Here is a 12,426-nt window from a genome sequence, read left to right on the forward strand (position 1 = left end):
TCCCCATTGCTAACCCAATAAATCTTCACCTTCTTGACCTGACAATCTAGTTTCTTCATTAGCTCTTCCCAAACTACCTGTCTTTCTTAGAAGGATAAACTCAGTTGTACTATTATTGGATCAGTTTTGCTTAGAGGGCAACCTGTGAGTCCTCCGTTTCAGCCCCTCACTCTAAGTCTCAATTTCTGAAGATTCTCAGCACCCTCTCATCCCTCTGCACACCATTGATAATGCCATCCTTGTCACCTTGAATGCCCTCTTCCCATATCTAGTCTAGCTCATATCTCACCTCCTTCCAAAGCTCTACATCTCCCGTCAAGTACCTCTATAAAAGTCCCTCCTTTTATTTGATCCACCATTGTTAGCTACCATTTGTTCGGTATTTATTCTGTTATGCACTCTACTAAAATAATTTTACGTATACTTGTTCACAAACTTACCATGAATTAGGTATGCCCATTTTTCAAATAAGGGGAAATAAAATCCGGAGACATTAAATGCAGTATATAAGTTTAACCTGCTACTAAAGGACAGAGCGTAGAATCAAATCCAAATCTAACAACAAAGCCTACACTATAATAATATTCCCTCTTTGCCATCCCAATCCCCTAAGACCTCCCATTACTCTTTATTTATTTGAGAATCATCACATCCACCTTAAGTTAGAGCTAAGTCTAAATGAATTGGGCTCCATTTATGCATAGCAGTCTCTTAAGGGCAGGGAACAGAACAGGTGATTAATGCTTAATGTTTTCTACAGTGCTTATGGTTTGCATTTCAGGAAGTTCTTGGTGAATATATGCAAAATGAATATAGTCATAGTTCCACCAATAAAATGTTGCTGTGAAATACACTAATTAACTACTTTTCTCTCAAATCCATTATCATTTGTCTTGTTTATTACACTGACTCAGGGTTCTTAATATATTTGTCCTTAAACTACAACAAAGCCAAAGGCACAGTCTGAGACCACAGTCAGTTTATAAGCAGTTATGACTCTTATCCCTCAACACCAGCATTATCAAAGGCCACACTGGATTAGCACTTAAAATGTCATGCATTTAAATCACTTTAATATTTTTTCAAAGAGGCCTTGGCTATGATGCCACATATATTCTGATTAATAAATGGAAAAAAAAAAAACCATAAAAAACTTATGTGAATAGTATCTACTATGAAAACTGAAATGAAATTTAACAAAATAAATATTCTGTTCTCTCTTCTACAATTGAGGGCCCATATCTCATCTTCAGTGAGTCTAATGTGCTGCTGAAGCTGCAAGATTATAGATTCCCAGGGCATTAGGGTCATCTCATTGTCAAAGTGACCGCTTACTCTATGTTTCCCGAAACACAGTGGTTCGAAAGGCTTTTAAATTTTGTAAACTGTGTTTCTGAACCTTAAATGTTACTTTGCCATTATAAGAAAATGTGCAAAAGGGTCTGCTTAAAAAAAAAAAAAAAAAAGAGTGAGAGAGAGGGAATGAGAGCGAGCGAGCCAGCTCTCAAAGGCCAAGAGAATGCCATCAAGATGAGGGTTTCTTAAAAATGGAGTAGTGTTGAGGCCAAGCATGGGTTAACTCTGAGTCACTTTCCTCCCACCTCTTCTTCTTTCAGCCTGGCAGATACCGTACAGCTGTTGAAAAGTATCTGTCAACAAAACTATTACTGTCTTTCCTGGGATCAACACTATGTCCTGGACCCTCAAGGTCAGCAGAGCCGCCTTACGAACAAGGGCAGGCAAAAAGCGGAACGCTCACAAGACCAGTGAAACCCAAGCAATGCTGGCAGGTGGAGGGCCTTCCCCAACTGCTGCAAATTCTAAAGGAAAAGGTAGGGCTCAAAGGGCAGAGGCTACCCAATAAAAGAAAGACATATGTCCCCACCCTAGAAACTCTTTTCGGGAACAGCCCAAGTTCTTGGTTACCTTTTTTCCCTTCTCCCTTCTTGCTCGAGCTATTGCTTCCATTTACAGTTAGGAAAAAGAGTTGTTGCTAGAAATAAATAGCTGGAATAGTATGGTAAAAATATTGGCTAGTGGTTAAAAGACAGTTACTCTGTGTTCTGTGCTATGTTAAGCCCTTTCCGTAAATCATCTTCACACACACAAAACCACACACACAGACAAACAACAACAGCAAAAAATAAACCCATTGATGTAGATTTGGTATTTTTTACAGATGAGAAAACCAGTTTAAAGAAGTTAAGTAACTTGCCTGGGGTTTCTGAATTAATAGATTGTGGAGTTAGAATTTGGTTCAATTCTAACACAGAATTGATCCAAAGTCCATGCATTTAATAAGTCTATTTCTGCCTCTCCTTAATTCTCTTCCGCTGTGGGAGCAGGGGATGTCCCATAGAGGGTTTAACATAGGAAACCCCAATCTCATAGGATTTCTTGGGTAGCAATTTATGTCACCAGAAAGCTGTGATCCAGAGAGGACTCTCAAAGTCATAAAATAACTACTGGTAAGATATAAATCAGACAATCTTTCTAAAAGGCAATATCTCAATAGCCATCAAAAATCCTGAATAATGTGATACCCCTTGACTCAGCAATTTATCTAAATAAACTGAGGGTATTCACAAAAGTTTAGGTAGAGTCATCCATTGATGCTGTTTATATTAAAAATCAAGGGGGAAAATCCCACTGTTAAAAATCAAGGTACTGGCCAGACATAGTGTATCACACCTGTAATCCCAGCACCTTGGAAAGCAAGGCAGGTGAATTGTTTGAGCTCAGGAATTTGAGACCAGCCTGGGCAATGTAGTGAAACCCCATCTCTACAAAACATATAAAAATTAGCTAGGTGTTGTGGCATGTGACTGTGGTCCCAGCTACTTGGGAGGCTGAGGTAGGAGGATCACTGGAGCCCAGGAGTTCAAGGCTGCAGTGAGCTTTGATCACACCACTGCACTCCAGCCTGAGTGACAGAGTGAGACCCTGTCTGAAAAAAAATAAAATAAAATAATTAGGGTACTAGTTAAAGAATACATTGAAATATAATACTGTAAACTCATTAAAAAAAAAGTTCTGGAAAAAAATAGATTGACATGGAAATACATTTATAATAGATTATGATGATTAAAATAATTTATAAACAGCATATAAGTATGACTCTATTTAAATGTGTATGTGTATATACAATGTAGAATATATATATACATATTCTAAACAGCATAATTCTACATTTAAATGAATCATACTTATTATATACTGTTTAGAATGTGTATGCTGCATTATACACTAAGCCAACAACAAATATGGGTGGGTCCAGAATTTATTATTATAGAATCAGAAAATCCCAGTTTTGGAAGATCTCTTAGAAGTGTTTTAGTCCAGGAATGCCCATCCCAGCATCCGTGACAGATAATACCCTGCATCTGACCAAGGGCTTCTACTGTCACAGAACTTAACACCTCCTTTGCCCAGTTCCAATGAATGTTTATACAGCACATGTGGTTTACAAAATCTGTCTGTACAGAACAGACCTACGTCAACAAGCTTCAGTAGAAAAAGGAGGTGGCAAATGTGATCCTTAGAAATGATTAGCTGCTAAGAAACCATTTTCTTCCATAACTTTCTCTTCACAGGAAAAATGTGGTATAAATCCAACTAAGTAAAGCTAATAAACTAATTTGAGCTTCTCCAGTCACCAGCAATAACAGTTCCAACATTTGTAACCACATTTGAATCTGTAACTGTTCTGATAACTGCCTTTATTTGTTTACATTAGTGATACTTCTGGAAAATTCTTTCAGTAAAAACCAGGCCCCAACAAGAGAAAAAAAAAAAGGCAAAAATAAAAAACTTACATTATTGAAAACCAAGAGCTGAACTGATTCTTCAGGGTATGGGAGAATGTTCTTGAATTTTTAGATTTGTGCTCTTGCTTTACATTCAGTGTATATCACCAAGCTGTGCAGCACAGTTCTAGCCAAAGTTCAAGAGATTGTTCTGAAACTGGACATCTACGTCATACAGAGAATTGTTTAATTTGGAGTGGCAAGGTAGGCATAGAACGAGTATGTGTTGTGGGAGGCAAGGTGGCATGGGCTCATGCAATTCATTCATTCATTCCTTCCTTCCTTCCTTCCTTCATTCATTCATCTTTTTATGTGCCAGACACTCATCTAGTCACTAAGAAATAAGGCAGGTGACCAACATTTTCTCACTTCCGGCAGTTTCTAATCTAATATAAGTGCCATGACGGCTAACCCCTGAAGGATGGAATGATACATCCAGGAAAAGAGAAGCAGGTGTAGTATTTCAGGACAAGAAAAGTATATCATCAAAGATCAGTAAACCAAAGTAATCATTGAATAGCCAGAAGAAATTCAGTGTTGCTGTGGAGAGAGAAGGTACCGGGTAAGCAAAGATCAGACCTTGAAGATTCTTGTAGGTCCAGGTCGCAGTCTAAATTTATGCTCAGGGTAATGGGAAGTCACTAGTGAAACAGTGTAGCATAGTGACAGCCCCAATTTTGGAATCAATTCCTGAGTTTGAAAACAATCTCTGCCCTTACTATCGTCTTAAACCATATGAAATTGACAATATTTAGCCGCTTCTTACTTACAAAAATGGCAATCTTATACAGTTCAAACAAATAAAATTAAAAAAGAAGAAGAATCAATTCCTGTCTATGAAGTATTCAACTGAAGCCTGCTGAGGTCTCATTCATTACAACAGGGAGTGGGAGAGCCCATCAGAAGTCCAGCCAAAAGGACCAGGCAGGTCTGCTGACTCATCTCAGAAAATGACACCTGCCTTTGCTGGTGGTGCAGAGAGGCTATGCTTATGCCTGGGTAAGGCACTGATTTCAGCTTTCACTCAGTATCCTCAGAGCCCACCTTCCCTGCAGTGCCTGTGCCTGTTTCTCCTGTCCCCGTTTTGGGTCAGAAAATGTATAACTCTGCAGAGCCTGCTGCTTGTGTCATCCCCCAGCTATCTGATCCTGCTGGAGGAATTCCTGGCAAACAAGGCCCATTGCACACACAGGCCTCTCTTTTCCTTTCTCTTGCTCATTCACTTTTTTTTTTTCTTTGGCTCAGGAATCTGCCTCCTCTGGTAAGGCAGGGATGAGCTTTCTGAATTGTGTTTATTTGCTGGCACTCTGGTGTGAAAGCACTCCCCGTCAACTGCATATTAATCTTGTCAGCAGTCTGTATCTATTTTCCTCTGCCTCCCTCCATTGGCCTAATTTATGGCTTTCCCTTCCCTTACTTTCTATTGTCACAATGACAAGGAGAGCTCTGCTTTGGGTGCTCAGGTCTGGGACAGCCACAAGACCTATTCTAATAAGATGAGAGGCAGAGTGATGCAAAATCCTGCAATTTGTGTTGCTGAGCTAAATTTAGATCAGGCCTTCCCTAGTTGATTATGTGCCACTGAGCCAAGTATTTATTGATGTCCCATAACATGCTACACACTTTGCTTAGTGCTATCAGCAAATAAAGAACTAGGAAGTCTGGCCCCATTTTCTAGTGGAGAAGGCATCTGGAACAACTGGCAAACAACACAATCAGAATGTGTCTTTTAATTGCAGAACCACAGATATTAACACCACAGACTTGAGTTGTTCAGACAAAATGAGTCTAAGTTCCAGTTCTAACAATTTCCATGTGTGTGACAATTTTTGTATCCATTTGTGATAAACATATTAATTATCCTTCTCTAAACCTCAGTTTCCCCATCTCTAAAATCAGTGAAATAATATCGACGCCATAGAGCAGTTATGAGAATTACATAACAGAACGTAGTCTTAGCTCTTGTTTTAATGTGTTGCAAATACTAAGCCCTCAATATATGTGACAATTATGATTTTAAAAGGAGAATGAGAAAAATAAAAAGAGAAAGGGAAAGAATTACTGCTATAATTAGGAAACAGTTAATGTTGTTTTTGAAGCCCTGCTCAATTAACCTTGAGCCTTCTGTTAATATGGAGTTTTTTATATAATTAGAGCCTTAACAACAAACTGTGTGTTTGAAATCTTGACAAAACCTCAAGTTGGGCAGCGTCATCCTGTCACTGCCCCTGGAATTAGACTGGGACTCAGACATTTAGTGTGCCTAAATCCGTAAGTGCTGTCTTCAAGGACTGTGTATCTTGAGCTGGGACTTCTTTACGACTCGTGGCTAAAATGAGTCCTCATGAGCTAAGTCGGATTCCATGTCTGAACCAGTGCTGCTCTTAGTATCAAGGTCAACTCCTGGCTATTTTTCTAGTCATCTTCTGTGACCAAGGTCATAGTCACTGTGATGGTTAATACTGAGTGTCAACTTGATTGGATTGAAGAATACAAAGTATTGATCCTGGGTGTGTCTGTGAGGGTGTTGCCAAAGGAGATTAACATTTGAGTCAGTGGACTGGGAAAGACAGACCCACCCTCAGTCTGGTGGGCACAATCTACTCATCTGTCAACAAATATAAAGCAAGCAGAAAACCGTGAAAAGACCAGACTGACCTAGCCTCCCAGCCTACATCTTTCTCCCATGCTGGATGCTTCCTGCCCTCAAACATCAGACTCCAAATTCTTCAGTTTTGAGAATCATACTGGCTCTCCTTGCTCCTCAAGCTTGCAGACAGGCTATTGTGGGACCTTGTGATTATGTAAGTTAATACTTAATAAACTCATATATATATATATATATATATATATATATATATATATATATATATAAAGTATATATATATAAAGAATATATATAGCCTTTCAGTTCTGTTCCTCTAGGGACCTCTGACTAATACAGCCCTGAATTAGACTCAGCCCAATATGCTGTGAGTGCTTAGCTTGGATTGCAGAAAAAGGGGACCCTAATGAGTTCCAAAAGAAAGCTTCGGCACACAGTATCTCCCTTGATGGGCCCTAAGCCCCTTTCCAAGGACCTGGTCTTCCATTCCTCCCAAGTTGCAATTTCAAACTGAGGTGTATGATTTCTCTGTGGAATTACCCTTTATCTGAATGTTTTTATGAAATTCTAAGAGACCATAGGAATCTGGAAAGTCTCTGGATTCTGATAGTTCTTAATTTAAAATTTGAAAGCAATCCCGAAACTCACTCTGACACGCTCATGTACGAGGAGGACAGAGGGAATGAGACAGATGGTGAACCTATGCAAAGCTTGCCTACCTCTCTGGCCTTTCACAGAATATCCCTCTTGCTTTTCACATGTTCCACCCCGACCTGGCTAATGCTAACTCATCCTTCAAGTCACAGCACAGATGTATTTTAGTCGAGGAAGCCTTTGCTGACCTTCCAAACCTGCCCACCTGAGCATGGACTTCCCTGGACATGATTGAAGTGAGGAACTATTGCAGTTTGTTTGTCTGCATATTGTACCTTTAGCATTAATCTCAGGTTGCTCCTAACTTGTATTGGAGTTTTCTGTCATCCTGAGAAGTCTCATTCTGATTTCTAGTCAAAATTTTACTCTTGAAAAGTATAATTATTTTTCAGTCCAGTTTCCACTCATGGCTAGGACTCACTTTTGACAAAGACAATTAAGAGGTAAGATATATGATTTTTTGGATGTTGTTGGAAAAAAGCATTTGAGAAATAAGTAGCACCCAAATTCAAAAGTAAATCACTGTTCAGAAAAGAGCTTTTAGCAACAGATCTGTCTCTCTTTCTGTGTGTCTCTCTCATATGCACAAAAGCAACACACACAAAAACACACACACACACAGAGTGGCAAATTAGAAGCTGAAAGACATCTGAAAAATAGAGACAGACATCTAGTTCCAAACTTACTAATTTTATGCCCCTCAGCAAGTAATTTGATCATACTGTTTCTCAATCCCATCATCTATAAAATTGGGGTAATCATGCCTATCTGATAGGATTGTTAAGAAGATTAAGAATAATGTCTGTAAAGCACCTCACACACAGTAGGCACTCAATAAAAGGCAATGATGATGATGATGATGATGTCTGACACTCACAGGAAAGGAGTAGAGGGAACACTGAGTACCCTGGCAAAACAAACCCATTACAGCCTACGGGGAAATCCCAGGCTGGGACATGAGGTAAGTGAAAGCTCTGGATTCCTGAGATGGTAACGTGCAAACACCATGGAGACATCTGATTACATGACTTAGCACTGATTTGTGGAACTTGCAGACTGTCCAGAACTTGGGGGCCTTTTCCAGTCCCGGGCATAGCTGGCTGCGAGTGTTGACGGAAGCCTCTGCACAGTGACACTTCAGAAAGCAAACTGGCCTTGGCTGCTTCTTTGTACGTAGTAATTGAGACATACCCAAGGGGTTCGCAACTCCAACCAAATACTTTAGTATACTCCATTTTGTCCATTTGTGTTTCTAAAACTGGTGGCTTCCTCACTGAGGATGTAGCAACACTTTCTCCTTCAAACCCTCAACCCTGTGAGTTGTTGGCCCGCAGAAGTTCTAACCCACAAAGACAGACAGTCTCTGTCCTTTTCCTCCCCTCAGCTAAGATCCCTAGAGACCTCAGATAGGATCATTCTATGTCTGAGATCTTCTCTCTCAATTTCTTATGACCTCCAGGAGTTACTCAGGCCCAGCTAATTTTTATCCATTCTACTGCATATTTTACCTATATAAATATTGACAGAATTGAAATCAGAGCATATGTACAAATTTCCATCCTGCTTTTTTCATTTAACATGTTAGTTGGTGACCATCTTGCATTTTTTAACATTTTTGGTACATGTTATTTTTAGGACAGCATAATATCTTATCACACGAAGGATCAAAATCTACTCAATGTTTCTCTCCTATTGAATATCTATCTAAGTTGCCACTCCTCCTCTTTTTTTTGCTAATATATTTAACAAAGCTTCTGCAGAGAAAGTAAGGGTGATGAAATACATGCGGATGTGTAAGCACCAAATGGGAGAGGATTTCTTAAGGAAGATAATGGAAAGTATTGAGTGCCCTGATTTTACCGCCCTGTTATAAGAACTGGGGGTCATTTCATGAAGTAAAAGCACTCAAGCAATTAAAATAATTAAATAAGTCAAGTTTGTGTGAGTCGGTTGGTGTGATTTGCTCTCACCAGGGAAGTTCAAGTCAAGCACTGTACTATAGTTTAAAAACAACGGAGTCATTTAAAGACCATTCCTTGCATTCATCTCAGGTCAACAGAGGATAAAGATCAGAGTAATCAGGGCTGAGGTTTCAGAACATGATGTGATTACGATGGTGTTCACCCTGTCATGTACAGCCTTCTCAACTGGCATTGGGTGTTGCGAAATTCCCTTCCTCAGGCATGTGGAACCTTCACCACATGAGAGATTGGTGGGGACATCCCTAAAGCCTGACCTGTTACTCTGTGTTCTTTTAAAAGCAGCATGGATTTCAATGAGCTCTTTTCCATCAAGAGAAGGAAAGCCGTTCCCAGCCGTGCCCCTGCCAAGGGCCACAAGGTACTCAGTGGGGTAAATCACAAAGTGTGGTATATGGTTTAGAAGAGACTTGTGCTAAATTCCTTAAAACAAATTTGGAGTGATCCTAGCCCAGAACTCTCCTGCCAGGAGTAATGGGAGACAATAAAACAATTAAGTCTGCTAATCCTACCTAGAACTGCCCACGACTACTTTGGGCTGGAGACACACATGCTCAGCCTTCAGAGATGCATATGGGTGCATTTTGTTAATCCCCATCACTGCGTGTCAGGGATAACTGATCTATGACTAAAAATAGTGTGAGGACAGCAATACCAACTATTTGGGGCTGAACTGAGGACACAGTGGAAAACTTGACGGCAACACAGTAGAACCTTCCTGGCCCCAGGCCACAGGCTCAAGGGCAAGAGTCCAGGTTCATCTGCTGAGGAGCGTGATTAACAGACTCACCTTCCAAGAGTGGGCTCCAATGGTGATGATCTTCTAACACTACCGGGCACCTTCTGAGTGTAGGGTAAAGTGATAGGAGCTGGGCATGGCATGGTGTAAGACCTAGTTCTTCTCTGGAAAAAACCTACAACTGAGTGATACTTAAGAATCATACAGAAAATAAAATAAAAATGATTCTGCTTCACTTCACCGATTTCAGTATGAAACTTTGTCTCCACCACCTACATGAACAGGGAAAGAAATCCAGACTGTAAGAACAGAGGTCCATGCCCATTCTTGGCCCTGGTATAATTCTTTGGGTGGGAGGGAGGGACCTTGGGCAGAAAGAAGCCTCAAGGTCACATTTGCCCATTTGTTCAAGTTAGTTACATGTACTTAGTGCCAAAATTTACTGATAATGTTTTCTGTGTAATTATAGAATCATTGAATCTCAGTGTTTTTCCACTATGTAATTATGATATGTCTATTGATATAGGTTGGATGTTGTCCCTCCAAGTCTCAAGATGAGATATAATCCCCATTGTTGGAGGTGAGGCCTGATAGAAGGTGTTTGGATCATGGTGCAGATCTCTCATGAATGGTTTAGTGCCATCCCCTTGGTGCTGCCCTTGTGATAGTGAGTGAGTTCTCGAGAGACCTAATTGTTTAAAAGTATGTGGTAGCTCCTCTCCCACTCTCTATTGCCCCTGCTTCTGCCGTGTGAGATGCCTGCTCCCTCTTTGCCTTCCGCCATGACATTGTAGCACCACAAGAACATCCTAACACACCTACTATGTGTCAGATGTGGTGCAAAGAACATTTTTGAGATTGCCTTAAAAGCTTGTTATAGTGATCTTGCCCAAAATGTATTTAATGAAAGAATAGTTCTTGGGAAAACTGCTAGGTATTCTCAAGAAATAGCCTCATGCCATATTCCATTAGAGTCGCAATTGGTGACCACAATACAGAGTCACATTGAGACATCCCTTATCCTACTCAGAGTTCCAGACATAATTAATAGTGACAAAGGCACTCATTTTACTTCTTAGCGTATAAAATCCTAGGCTGTTGGACAAGGCATTCAATGGAGCTTTTACCTCCCTTGATGGCCTCAGGTTGCAGGCCTCATAGAGTTACATAATAGCTTACTTAAACAAGTTCAAATTCAATTAAATAAAAAACTTCATATTTCAATCATCAGTCAACGATTAGGGATTAATTATAACAAAGAATATAACTCCATTTTTTTTTATTTTACTAGTGACAGCTTTTAAGCGTCACCCTTGCCTTTCTCCTGGTGTCTGTTATCCGGGCAAGCAGAAAAGAAAGCTTGGGTGCTTCCTCCCTTCAGCACCCATGGGAGGTTCAAACTAGACAAGCCCCTACTTGAATGCAGGGACCCTTCTCTGGGCCCCACCCCATCACCCACCTGTTTTACCTATGAGAGTTTACCTACAAAGGCACTTAAAACAGCTTCTAGCCCACAGTACAGTGAGTGGTATATAGGCGTTGGTCATCATGATTATTGGAATTGCTGTCCTTGTTGATGGTTTTATTGTGAGAGAAAAGTACTGGCTATCCCCTGACTTGCGGTTTTCACTTCAACTTTGTGTCATTCCTGGAAAGCACACAATATGACTGACTTTTCCAACTTCTGCTTTTCCCTGAAGATTAATCCCTTATATTAGATATGGCTGGTTATTCAATCTTCTAGTGGACAATAAATTACTAAATCCCTTGGGGGAAAAGGCCTAACTTTATGTCAGCCTCTCTGTGAAGCTTTTCCTAACTTTTCCACGTGGAGTTCATCACAAGCACCTCCTTCAATATGGTCCTACGCCCCTGCTCTATCAGAACATTTGCCACTCTGTGCTGGAGTCTTTATGTACTGGTCTCTTGTCCCCACCAACCTGTGAGCTCCTTAGGGAAGGAACTATGCTGGCCTATCTCTGAATGCTTTTCCATTTTTTTCACTGTGGAGAAAAGCAAAGAGAACAAAGCAAAAATATCACTTTTATGCATGCTGAAATTAAAAGTTTTGATATCTCTCTCTCTCTTGCTCTCCTGTGTGTGTGTGTGTGTGCGCGCGCGCGCGTGTGCGTGTGTGTGTGTATTTCCTGATAAAAATATTCATCGAACAATTAAATCAGGCTGGGGTTTGGAAACAGGTCAGGTCTAGAGATAATGATTTAATGGTCATTTTTGCACACTGCTTTTAGAAATAATAGGAGTAGAAAAGGTCACCAGCGATGAGATTTCAGAGAGAGAGGAGGAGAGGGTAAGAGGAGTCTGGAGTTTCCAAATGCTTGCCCCTTATCTCTGCAGATAGAGCAAATTGTTCCATCTTTGCATCTCTAACAGATTCAAGCCCTTTCTAAGCTCTGGGGCCAATTTTGACCTTAGGGACATTTAAGCAACTCTGAATCCTTTCTAACCATTCATTCATCTCTGCAGCTAATCCCGGATGTGAACCAGTCCTGGGAAGTGTGTCTCTCTTGCCTTGTTCTCCAGGGTCTCATTATGTATGATAATCTTTCTAGAATCTTAATTCAACTTTGTCTTGGCCATGAGGTGCAAATTAGTCATGATGAGTGTGCAGGGTTGAGATAAGAG

The sequence above is a fragment of the Macaca fascicularis genome, chromosome 1, assembly GCF_037993035.2.
Source record: "Macaca fascicularis isolate 582-1 chromosome 1, T2T-MFA8v1.1".
NCBI classification, from domain to species: domain Eukaryota; kingdom Metazoa; phylum Chordata; class Mammalia; order Primates; family Cercopithecidae; genus Macaca; species Macaca fascicularis.